This window comes from Camelina sativa, chromosome 9, assembly GCF_000633955.1.
Source record: "Camelina sativa cultivar DH55 chromosome 9, Cs, whole genome shotgun sequence".
Lineage (NCBI taxonomy): Eukaryota > Viridiplantae > Streptophyta > Magnoliopsida > Brassicales > Brassicaceae > Camelina > Camelina sativa.
The window spans coordinates 16,585,724-16,599,430 of record NC_025693.1 but is presented as its reverse complement, the minus strand read 5'-3'; the positions used below and the strand labels follow the sequence as shown (position 1 = coordinate 16,599,430).

The 13,707-nt window shown below is 41.8% G+C and overlaps 1 non-coding gene across 1 annotated transcript; it reads right to left on the bottom strand.

Moving 5' to 3' along the window:
• On the bottom strand, window positions 12,947–13,028 carry TRNAS-AGA. The gene has a single exon. It is a non-coding gene; the product is annotated as a tRNA-Ser (tRNA).

Genomic DNA, 13,707 nt, shown 5'->3' with positions numbered 1-13,707 from the left:
GTCAAGAATACTTAGGATTCGATTACCCCATCCTTAGAAGCTTTCGTATTTTAATTGTTTGCATTTTTTTTCATCACTCGATCTCTTACCCGATCAGGTACACGATAACCTGGATCGAGTAACCCCTCGAGTTGTTCATATTTCATTTGCCTACTCGATCACCCCACTCGAATGCTGGCATCGAGTGCTTAGGTCGTGTAGTTCTTTGTTTACTTTCTTTTCTTTTATTACTTTAGGATTGGTAGTCTAAAACCCTATTTGCTTGGCTTGACTTGCACTGTTCTGATTAGATCCTTCTTGCTAGTAATTAACAAAAATTTGGATTGATAACCCTTTGTACTACAACTGCATAGGGAATTGATACCCGGGGTGAAAACATGTCTATCAATTTGGCGTCATTGCCATTTGGTTGTGTTTATTTTGCTACGTTTAGGATTTCAGCACTTGCTAGATCAAGTTCTTTTGTTTATATTGGTTTGGAATCTGACTTGTGTGCTTTCGCTCTTGTCTGTTTTGATTCTCAGGTACAACCCGAGCACCCACCCGACCCGTCACTCGATCACCTGGATCGAGTTAACCCTCGTGTACACACTCGGACACCTACCTGTGCATGCAAACATGATCCAGAGGTAGCCAGAACCTGAGTCCTTTCATCGACAACATCGACAGACCAAGGCTACTGAGACAACAACAAATTCAACCGCAACCAGCAATCATTGAGGAGACAATGAACAATCAGAACGGTCCACCAGCTCCTCAAGCAAGGACCAACATAGGAGCAGGAGATGCTCCATCTACTCACACTCAAAGGAATGACATTGTACCACCTGCTGTGCAAAACAACAATTTTGAGATCAAGAGTAGTCTCATCCAGATGATACAGAGTACCAAGTTTCATGGATTGCCAATGGAGGGCCCATTGGATCATCTGGATGAATATGATAGGCTCTGTAGCCTCACCAAGATAAATAGAGTTAGTGAAGATGGATTCAACCTCAGGCTTTTCCCATTCTCTTTGGGAGACAAAGCACACATCTGGGAGAAATCACTCCTCAAGGAGTCCATCACCACTTGGGAAGCGTTCAAGAAGGCATTCCTGGCCAAATTCTTCTCCAACTCCAGAACCGCAAGGCTGAGAAATGACATTTCCGGCTTTGTTCAGAAGAACAATGAGACGTTCAGTGAAGCTTGGGAACGTTTCAAGGGATACACCACCCGATGTCCACATCATGGATTCAGTAATGCTTCATTGCTGAGTACGCTTTATAGAGGAGTGGTCCCCAAGATACGGATGTTGCTGGACACCGCAGGTAATGGTAACTTCCTCAACAAGGATGTTGATGAAGGTTGGGACCTAGTGGAGAACTTGGCTCAATCTCATGGGAATTACAATGAGGAGTACGATCGCACTGTGCGATCTACAGGAGAGGAAGAAGCCAAGTACAAGAGGGACATGAGAGCCCTAAATGACAAGCTTGATAAACTACTTAACCAGCAGCAGCATGTTCATGCCATATCAGAGGAAGAGCAATTTTTACACCAAGATGGGGAGACTGTACAAATAGAGAATGTCAACTACATCAACAACCAGGGAGGTTACAACAAAGGGTACAACAACTACAAGCCGAATCCGAATCTGTCTTATCGAAACCAGAGTGTTGCCAATCCTTCGGACCAAACTTACCCATCTGCAGTTCAAGGGAACCAGGTCAACCAGAAACCTTTTGTCCAGTACAATCAAGGATATGCCCCTAAGCAGCAATACTCTGGAAACTACAACCAACCACCTGGATTCCAACAGCATCAAGGCCAGCAGAACCAATCACAGGAAGCTGAGTTACGCGGCCTACTTCAGCAAATGATTCAGAATCAGGCTTCAACAGCTATGGACACCGCAAAACGTTTTGCGGAGTTGAGCAACAAGATAGACTTAGGGTACAATGATTTGAACGCCAAGTACGAATCGCTTAGCACTTAGCTGAGGTACCTAGAGGGTCATCACAACAACCAACCAGCTCTAAAGATCAACCAACTCCCAGGTAAAGCTGTTCAGAACCCTAAGGATTATGCAACTGCCCAAGCAATCTTCTTTGATGATGACTATGAGGAATACCTCACTGGGGACAGTGATGATCAAGATGGGGAGGATATGGATCACCCAATGATAAACGAGGCCAAGTACTATATATCCGAGTATGAACCCAAGCCTTCACCCGAGGAGACTGATCGAGTTGATGATCGAGCACTGGTTCGAGAATCACAAATCGAAGAACCACCCGAAGCTGAACCCGATGACCTACCCGATGATGGTGATCGGTTGATACCTCGAGTAGATGTTGAGATGAGAGATCAACCTCAACCACCTATAGCAAAGGAAGGGGAGCTAGAGAAAAGGTTCAACGCTGCACTTGACATACAGTTGGAGGTGCTTGCAGAGCGTATGGCTAAGCATAAAGCTCCACCTCCTAAGCTTTTGCCACCACACAAACTTCAAGAGGAATCTGCCAAGGAGGCAGCTTGGCTGGAGAATGAGGTTAAGGAGGTTGTCAAGGAGATTGGGTTTGAGATTATCAGGAGTGGAGTGTGTTTAGATCTTGAGCTGCGAATCGAGGAAAAATTAGAAGATCCCGGCTCCTTTACTTTGCCGTGCTCGATAGGACTTCGGATCTTCAAGAATTGTTTGTGCGACCTTGGAGCTTCAGTTAGCATTATGCCGCTGTCAGTAGCCAACAAGATGGGATTCACCAGTTTTAAACCAAGCAGTCTGTATTTGGTTCTAGCTGATAGAACAGTCAGACATCCGATTGGGATCCTGGAAAATCTGCCTCTCAGGATTGGAAGAATGGAAGTCCCTACTGACTTTATGATCCTTGACATCGATAAGGAACCAGACGATCCACTTATCCTAGGAAGACCATTCTTGGCAACAGTTGGTGTTGTGATCGAGGTAAAGCAAGGCAATATCATAATAGAACATGGTGAGCACTTCAAGATGGAGTTTGATGTGAAGAAGGGAATTAAGAGGCCAACCATTGATGGTCAAGCTTTTTCCACTAAGACCAAGCAGAGGAAAGTCAAGCATATTGAGGAGGTCAACACCACATTTGCCTTGGAACCTGGACAAAACCTGGAGAATCAGTTGAACCAGCCTGCTATTGTGGAGAGGATTCCAGAACCTCTTCCACCTGGATCCCATGCTTAAGGAGCATGAAGAGTCAAGCTTAGTGACTTTAAACAAGCTCACTTTGGAGGAAGTCCCAAAGGTATCTTTTGTTTTGTTTTAATTTTGATTTATTTGTTTTATCTTATTTTCTATTTTTGAATTTTCATTAAAAAAAATGGAAAAGCAAAAGAGGAAATTGGGAAACTCGAGGCTCAACCCGACACCGTACTCGACGCGCCTGATCGTGTCCCTGCTCGGGTGGCGAGTGGAGTCCGAATTCCACAAGCCAAGCCCACTCTCGGTGAAGCCCACCAACCAAACCCTAGCTTATTTAAGGGTTTTGAAACCCTTCTCCCTCATTATCACCGATAAGTTGTCTCTCAACCCTAGAGTTTTTAGTTTCCATAGTTTCTATTCTCTATCAATCTCAAGTTTCTATTCAGTTTTCTTTGGGAACTAACCCTATTAACTTTGAAGCTTAGCTTTTCTTCTCAAGGATTCGACAATGGAGCCAATCGCGAAAACCTACCAAAGGAAGGGAAGAAGATCAGCCTCCACCGCTGCTACAACCGGAGGTGATGCCGTCGAACCTCGAGAGTCCCAAGGGACAGTTCGCATTCCCAACCGCTGGGTGAACGTTTTGCTTCCCCAACCCGATGCTTAATCCGATCCACCACCCGATCCGTTGCTCGAGTAACCGATCGAGTAGACCACAGAGTTCGCTCACCAAGTCCAATGGCGAGTGTCGTTTGCCGATCTCCTCGACGTAGGGACCTGTCTGCATCCGAGAGGACTGTTACCGACCCCATGGAGGTGGATTCTGATGCTGGTGGAGAAGAGCAAGGGGAGATCCAAACCTCTCGATCAAGGAGCAGAGCTGCGGTTGCAAGAGGGAAGAGACCAGCTTCAGAGAAGGCTGAAAGAGTAGCTGAGAGAGCAGCTGAGGAAGAGGATCGAGACTCAGAGGAGGAGAACCGTGAGAGAGAAGAGGAGCAGAGAGAGAGAACACGCCAAGCCTCGCGGAGGCTGAAACAGAAGGAGGTGGAGACTCCGGTAAAACTCTTCAAGGTTTTCTGGAAGATGAGCTTCGTTGGTACCCGATACCTTTACCGTGAGACAATGAAGCAGTTGGGCATCGCTAGAGATGTCGAGTTCCTGTTCGACATGTGCCACCTGGGCCATATGATGCGAGCTCACCTTGAAGCCTATGAGGAGGAGATGGTCCATTTTCTCTCCACACTTCGGTTGCATTACTTTGAGGACCACCCGACCCTACTACCCGATGGGGGGATCGGGTTCATCACCTTCTCTGTGAGGAACAAAGAGTACCGGCTCACTTTCAAGGAGATGGAGAAGCTGTATGGTTTCAAAGCTGGTAGTGGAGAAGGAATGGAGGTTGCAAAGGAGGAAATGAGGTCCCTATGGCTGAAAATATGAGACAAGCTCCCCTACAAGTCCACAAGCTCCAAATCCGCTCAAATAAGGAGCCCTGTCTTGAGGTATTTTCACAAGTCCCTTGCATGCACTCTTTTTGCTAGAAAAGAGACTGGGAATGTGAATGATCATGATCTCCAGCTGTTAGACATTGCATTGTGTGGAGTTTTGGATAATGCTAGGGATGGTACACCACTAGTAGGAGATGTAGCGGATACTAGTATGGTGTTTGTGCTGCTTGATCAATTCCTCTACCTCATATCATGGGCCATTAAGAGAAGAGAAGGAGGCGGAGAGATCTCCATTGGAGGACTGATTACACCAATTTTGGTGGCTTGCGATGTGCCCTTGAAGAGTGTAGTTCATAAACCGAGATGACTGGACGTAGACTACCTCGTGCTGGCGAGATTGTTGGCCTATGAGAGGCATAATAATATGTTGTTTTTCAAGTTCGTAAATCTAACCGCCGGAGCTGCCCAAATGATCCTACCTAATGTCATATGCACTAAGGTTCGGCTGGGAGACAACATCGACTTCGCACCACCTCTGGAGGAGCTGTACAACCCGGATGAGGAATCCAAAGCTGAGAAGAGAGAGGAAACCGGGCAAAGACAGGGAGATAGCTCGGAAGATTTCGATTTTGAGGAGTATGTGTGCTCTCAAAAGCAACCGGTTGGTGTGAGGGAAGCCCACAAGAGGATCGGATGGCTGAAGAGGATAAACAAGTTTTTGGTGAGGAAGGTAAAAGATCTTACCAGTTCAAGGAGCTGCAAGACAAGGCAAGCTGTGCCTCAGCCCCTACCTTGGCATACGCACCAACTTGGATGGGGAAAAGCGGACCGTTAGGAGGAACTCGAGGACTGCCACCTCCAGAACCTTACCGAGCATCATCATACGAGCCCCAAGCAGAGGGAGATGTCACTCGACCTGAAGCATCGCAGAGAAGCCATTCAGACACCTACCCGATGCTTAACCCGATGGGATACACAATGCCTTATCCGATGCACCCATCGAGCACCCAGTCGGGTGACTACTCAAGACTCTTCCCTCCGCCTTACCAGATGCCATTCACGATGTCGTATACGATGCACCCTGTGAGTGGCTACACGGATGATCATTTTGGACCTCTTCCGCCGTACCCGTCATACTACTCGATGCCCTACCCGATGAGCTACGCGATCCCACCTGTGATCAACCTCTCGGATGCTGGTCCGAGTAAGTCANAGCCCTGTCTTGAGGTATTTTCACAAGTCCCTTGCATGCACTCTTTTTGCTAGAAAAGAGACTGGGAATGTGAATGATCATGATCTCCAGCTGTTAGACATTGCATTGTGTGGAGTTTTGGATAATGCTAGGGATGGTACACCACTAGTAGGAGATGTAGCGGATACTAGTATGGTGTTTGTGCTGCTTGATCAATTCCTCTACCTCATATCATGGGCCATTAAGAGAAGAGAAGGAGGCGGAGAGATCTCCATTGGAGGACTGATTACACCAATTTTGGTGGCTTGCGATGTGCCCTTGAAGAGTGTAGTTCATAAACCGAGATGACTGGACGTAGACTACCTCGTGCTGGCGAGATTGTTGGCCTATGAGAGGCATAATAATATGTTGTTTTTCAAGTTCGTAAATCTAACCGCCGGAGCTGCCCAAATGATCCTACCTAATGTCATATGCACTAAGGTTCGGCTGGGAGACAACATCGACTTCGCACCACCTCTGGAGGAGCTGTACAACCCGGATGAGGAATCCAAAGCTGAGAAGAGAGAGGAAACCGGGCAAAGACAGGGAGATAGCTCGGAAGATTTCGATTTTGAGGAGTATGTGTGCTCTCAAAAGCAACCGGTTGGTGTGAGGGAAGCCCACAAGAGGATCGGATGGCTGAAGAGGATAAACAAGTTTTTGGTGAGGAAGGTAAAAGATCTTACCAGTTCAAGGAGCTGCAAGACAAGGCAAGCTGTGCCTCAGCCCCTACCTTGGCATACGCACCAACTTGGATGGGGAAAAGCGGACCGTTAGGAGGAACTCGAGGACTGCCACCTCCAGAACCTTACCGAGCATCATCATACGAGCCCCAAGCAGAGGGAGATGTCACTCGACCTGAAGCATCGCAGAGAAGCCATTCAGACACCTACCCGATGCTTAACCCGATGGGATACACAATGCCTTATCCGATGCACCCATCGAGCACCCAGTCGGGTGACTACTCAAGACTCTTCCCTCCGCCTTACCAGATGCCATTCACGATGTCGTATACGATGCACCCTGTGAGTGGCTACACGGATGATCATTTTGGACCTCTTCCGCCGTACCCGTCATACTACTCGATGCCCTACCCGATGAGCTACGCGATCCCACCTGTGATCAACCTCTCGGATGCTGGTCCGAGTAAGTCATCCGTGTGTATTTCTGAGCTCTCTGACGAGCAAACACCGGCACCTGCTGAAGCCAGAGACGACCCTGGCTACACGTTGGCGAGTATGGAGGCTGCTGCAACCTCCTTCTTCACCAACCCATGAGGTACCAATTTCATCCGATCCTTGTATATAACATTGCATTTAGTTTTCTTTTATTTTGTGTGATTCTTGGATTCTTTTTCCAACTTTTATTTACACAAGGGTCTGTGTAATTTAAGTTTGGGGGAGAGTCCTAGAATGTATTTAACATTGTGTTTTATTTTCTTAATTTTCTTATTTCAAATTTTTGCATGCTAGTTTTATTCATTTGAGTTTGCATCTATGTGCATTAAAAACCCAAAAAAATTTAAAAACAAAATTAAAAAAAGAGTGTTCATATAGTTGCATTTACATAAAGATTGAGTCTAGTTTGTTTCATATAGGGCTATTGCATATGCATCTTAGGGGACAATGATTAAAACTACCTTGTTTAAAGTCAAACCTTAGGATTGAAGCTATAGCCCTTAATCACAGTTCATTGTTGCTAGATCAATCTTTGGAAAAAAATGAAAAATCTTTGCTTAGATCCTTGTATCGGTTGAATGCTTCCTCCTCTTGTTTGAACATTGGAACATCTCTATATTATTGGATTTAATTTGAACTTTAATTGTCTTGCTTATGGAATTTGAATACTTGCTCATGGTAACTCTAAATTTGGATTAGCACTCCATTTTTACCAATCTTTTCGTTTAATCCGATTCATTTTTTCCTACCCATTAACCCAAACATTTCTTTCAAACCTTGTTGTGAATTGTTGAGTGAGGCCGTTTTCATTATGCTATATGTTGTGAAACCTTGAGAGTATTGAGAACGACAATGAACTGCCTCTTGATTTAGCTAAGTTAGAATTTGAACTAGCTAATAGATTCAGTTTTGAAAGATAGGTGGTTAGTTTGTTTATTTGGGATTGGGTTGTGGAATATAAAAAAAAAAGGAAAGTCCCTAAGGTTAGAATCAATTAGCTCTAAGTCTCTAAGTAAAAAAAAAAAGAGAAAAGATCTTGCTATAGTCTCCTAGAAAGAAAGAAAAAAATATATATACATATTAGGAGTTTAGCAAAGAAAGAAACTTTAAAAAAAAGGAAGAGCTAGGAGTTTAAAGTTTAAACCTTAGGGAGTAAAAAAAAAGACTTAAAATCAAGGATGTGGGTAGTTTAATTCTAGGGTGTTTGGTTAAAAAAAAAAGAGAGTGAATGAGAAAAAGGGTAGATCATCAAGAGTAAAACTTTGTATGCCAAATTGTTCTCAGTCTTAGATAGTTTTCACAACTGTCTAGCATTCCTTCTTTTGAGAGAAAACCACCCAAACAATTTGTTTGAAACCACCTTACTAAAAGCCTTACCCTTGAAACTGATTGAGCTTGATTCACCTTCCATTTGCAAGAATTCGCCAAACACTTAATTGAATGTAAAAGAGATGTTCTTTATCTTTAGTTGGAGGTTGAACTAGATCGATGCATGGTAATAAGCATAGAAAAATATTTGTAAGTATGTTGATTGATCTTAGCACCATTAAACTTCCTTTAAGGACTATAGCTTGAATCCTTCGCTTAGCATATTAAGGTTATGAGTCCCTGCTTTCNGAAAAGATCTTGCTATAGTCTCCTAGAAAGAAAGAAAAAAATATATATACATATTAGGAGTTTAGCAAAGAAAGAAACTTTAAAAAAAAGGAAGAGCTAGGAGTTTAAAGTTTAAACCTTAGGGAGTAAAAAAAAAGACTTAAAATCAAGGATGTGGGTAGTTTAATTCTAGGGTGTTTGGTTAAAAAAAAAAGAGAGTGAATGAGAAAAAGGGTAGATCATCAAGAGTAAAACTTTGTATGCCAAATTGTTCTCAGTCTTAGATAGTTTTCACAACTGTCTAGCATTCCTTCTTTTGAGAGAAAACCACCCAAACAATTTGTTTGAAACCACCTTACTAAAAGCCTTACCCTTGAAACTGATTGAGCTTGATTCACCTTCCATTTGCAAGAATTCGCCAAACACTTAATTGAATGTAAAAGAGATGTTCTTTATCTTTAGTTGGAGGTTGAACTAGATCGATGCATGGTAATAAGCATAGAAAAATATTTGTAAGTATGTTGATTGATCTTAGCACCATTAAACTTCCTTTAAGGACTATAGCTTGAATCCTTCGCTTAGCATATTAAGGTTATGAGTCCCTGCTTTCAAATCGCACCCTCCTACTTCCTTGCTAGAGGACTAGCAAGATTTAAGTTTGGGGGTCTGATAACTCTCTAATTTACATGTTTTTAGCATTCTTTTTTGTCCATATTTTGCATTGTTCATACCTCTAACTTAGCATTTTTAGGTCATTAATTGTAGGAATTCACTTTTAGACCATTTAGGGTATTGCATTTTTGCATTTACATGTTTTGGATGAAAACAGGTGCTAAAGAGCCTAAAATGGGGGAAAACAAGGACAAATCCGAGCATGTACCCGAAGGAGCCATCGAGCTGGAAGAACAAGTCCAAACCCCAACACGATCAAGGAGGATCCAAGAGCAAGAAGAACACCCGAAGATCTACCCGAGGAGTAACCCGACTTCATCCTCGTGTACCCCATCGAGTAGACCATCAGGCAGGTCTGGGAAGCTAGGTCAAAGGGGTTTCCATATATAAACCCCTCCTCTCCTAACTCGCAAACGAGCATGCCGTAGACCCTCAAACCAGAGAGCAAGAGCTTCTGTGAGAGAACTGAGCGATTCAAACACTTTTCCCTTTTGTTTTTAGATTTATCTCATAACTTTTTATCATTTTCTTTCGATTTCTATCCTGTATTCTTTTTACTCTACTCTACCGTTTATTATAATGCAATTTTCATTCTCATTTGTTGTTTTGTTTCTTGTTATTATGTCCGAGTAGTGTAGTAAAGTGTCTAGGGATGGGATAAATGATTTTGTGTTCTTGATCGGTTAGGATGCCTTAAGGTGATTGTGTGTATTTGATAGATTTCCTTCTAGGTTGGTATTCTTAATGCTGTCAACAGACCGAGAGGTTGAGATTAGATCTAAGGTGTTTTACCACCGAGAGGTGTAGATGAGATGCTTGAATCAACCAATGCTAGAGGTTTACTCACTTAGCCTAAGAGATTAGATGAGTAAGGGGTTTACTGACAATAATGAATCGGATCTTAATGTCTGCTTGGTCATGTTTCTCCAACGAGAGTTGGGTAGGGGAGTGATCAAGGTTGATTGTTTCTAGTGCGAGAGTGTGTTAACAAGGTTTTAGAGATTCATTATCTAGGAAATATTTGCTTGAGGCATGTAAGGCATCTGTACTGGTCAAAAATACTTAGGATTTGATTACCCCGTCCTTAGAAGCTTTCGTATTTTATTTGCTTGTATTTTCTTTCATTACTCGATCCCTTACCCGATCAGGTACACGATAACCTGCATTGAGTAATACCGAGTTGTTCATATCCCATTTACTTACTCGATCACCCCACCCGATCCTGTACTCGAATGCTTGCATCGAGTGTTTAGGTTGTGTGGTTCTTTGTTTACTTTCTTTTCTTTTATCACTTTAGGATTGGTAGTCTAAAACCCTATTTGCTTGGCTTGACTTGTACTGTTCTGATCATATCCTTCCTGCTAGCAATTAACAACCATTTGGATTGATAACACTTTGTACTACAACTGCATAGAGAATTGATACCCTGGGTGAAAACCTGTCTATCAGCGACTCGGACGGAGGTCGGAGTCGTGGGATGCTCAGGAAGACGGTGACTTTCCTCGGACCAAAAGAAACGCAGTAAAAGTAGGATGAGAATGGACAATGGAAACGAGATTTGAGGGCAAACGAACGAGTGGAACGTGGATTCGACCGAGCAGCTGCGTGATAGCGGTTGTTCGGACGGGTGGACGCGGAAACAGACGGAATGATCGGTGGGAATCAAAGGTGGCTAGCGAACCAAGTAAGAAACTCGACCTTGGTTCTCTAGAGATAGATGGAGTCGAAGTGGAACACAACGAACGATCGGAATCGGACGCGGTGCGGAAGATGCGGTATGGATTGAACCGTCGGTTTGTACGAGTTATGGGGAAACGTCGTACTCCGACCAGAAGGAGAGCGACTTGTGTCGATCCTTCTTGGGTTTCTTTCAAGCGTAGCTCAAATACTAGGTTGCGAGAAAGAAAGTTGAGACAAGAACAAGATTCACTCTTTGGAAAATTATAATTTCATTCAAGTCTAAAGAACCTAAGCAAGTGGCTTTGGAAGCTTAAATAGTGTAAGGTTTTAGAGGGAACTAGGGACACGCAGACTCGTTATGGTCCGCACACATTTGCCCTTGACGCATCTCCACAGACGGTGCACACGTCGCCGCTCTCCGTGGTTTAAACAAGGCCACGCACGTCACACTATTCCAACATTCACAAGGGAAGGATCTAGAAAAGGTTCAAAACACAAAGCTTAAAGATAATGACAAAGATAGGCCACATCCTTAGGCTGAACGCGGGAACCACGTCATTGGCTTCCAAACGCGGCGTTGTGCGTCAGGACTCGTCTCCTCGTTAAAACCTTCTCTGGTAAACCTCATGGGGAAAACCCGAAGTAAGAAAAAAGAGTACGAGTCATGATCCTGACGTCTTTGGCGCCCTCATCCTTGGGTAAGGACGAAGACTGTACGGACGGTCTCACTGATGGTTGCCTTGGCCGAGTCGTTCTCTTGGTCTTCTTGGACAAAGGCTTGGACGAAGTGGTTGATCTTGTGCCTTGAAGTCCTAGATGAGCTCTTGGTCCGAGTGGTTTCACCGGAAATGATCCTAGGCATGCTTGCTCCAAGTTGTCCCGCTGGTGATTTGAGTGTCTGAGAGGTGTCCGGGTCCGGCTCAAGAGATCCTGGACGCGTGTCTGATCCCGTGCTCACATCACTTTCCTTCTGTCTTGGGCAACTAACCGAGGAAATTCCTTTTAATTTATTGTTTGGTTGAAATAATAAAAATAGATACACTTTTAGTTAAAGAAAATAGTTGTAGATGAGTTCAAAAGTATTTAAATTAAATTTAATTTAATAAAGAATATATATATTTAATACTTTTCGTAAGTAAAAACAATGTATAAAAGTAAAGAGATAAACTTTTAGTTATAGAAAATAGTTGTTGTTTTTTTTGCTATAATACACTAATGTATATCCATTTACAAATGTATTGTCTACATTACCACCAAAAGTTTATTTGTATACCCAAATATATTTTATTATTAAAATGTACTCTTTAGTCTTAACTACTACCAACAAATTGTCTTGATGAACAAATTAAATAACCTATTATATGTCTCTTCACTTTAACATTTTTATAGTTACAAAAACACATACGTTTAATTTTACATATTCCTATCATATATATTACAATAGCAGTCTTTGATTGGTGAAAAAAATATGAGACGATCTATTTTTTTTTTTTTACTTCAACAATCTTTTTCTTTATGTAAAGGTAAGTATTTACATTTTTTTAGAAACAGTAACTAATTGTATAATTTTCACAATCATTTTTTATCTTATATAAAAGGTAATATTTTTCTTGTAATATAGCAACTAAAAATTAAAATAAGTAAACAATATTATAATTCTGAATTTTATGGTGTATATATATATATATATATATTATCTTATAATTAGATTCTAAATAAAATTAGGTTTTATTTTATCTATTTACTTTTATATAAAACCTTTTTAGGTTAGGTTTTGAATTTTTACAATTTTATTTTTTTAAATTTTAATAATGAATTGACATGTGTCAACATCTTAATTATACAATTGACACGTCATAATCTTGTTAATGAGTAATTTTGTCATCAAGATTTATATAATAAGATACCACTAAATGATCAAATATTACTCCAAATATACTCAAATGGATTTGGTCATACATGAACATATTAAAAACAAAAACGTGAGCAGCGGGATTCGAACCTGCGCGGGCAAAGCCCACATGATTTCTAGTCATGCTGGATAACCACTCCGGCACGCCCACAAGAACAAACATCATTTAGGAAATCAACTTCTATTAAGTTAAACACTAAGTAAGGATGATAAGAGGAACCCTTCAACAACATGAGAGGCCAGAGAAATGTGGAAAAAGTAGAAATGTTGTCAACTTAGAATCTTTACTATAAAGATGATGGTTTCACAGAGTTCGGTCATTGACTATATATTATCATGAAGCATCAGAACAACGAATAGAAGTCGCTACATAAAAGATGCTGGATTCACAAAAGTTTGGTCTTTGCCTAATATTATGAAGCATCATAACAAGGACTAGAAGTCGCTACATAATCTGGGTTCATCTAACTAAGTCTTTTTCTTGTGATGTAACAGACTTGCCGCTTGCTCAGATTCACTGATACTTCCCATGTTGATATTGTTCAGAGCCTGCACAATGCACAAACGTCACGGATGAATAACAGTATTTCTAGTTACTCACTGTGAAATTCAAGACTAATATTAGAAAAGCAACATAAATTCGAGGTCATACAAACATTACAAATAGTTATAAAGTTTACATATCCAAAAAAGTTTTTTAAACTAATTTGCCTTCACCTTAAGCCCATTAAGATTATTCTTCATGCTCCATTATATGATTTATGTAATAGCGTCCAGCAGATTCGGAGATAATATATAGAAAGCACATTCATAAGTTAATCCCTAGCATG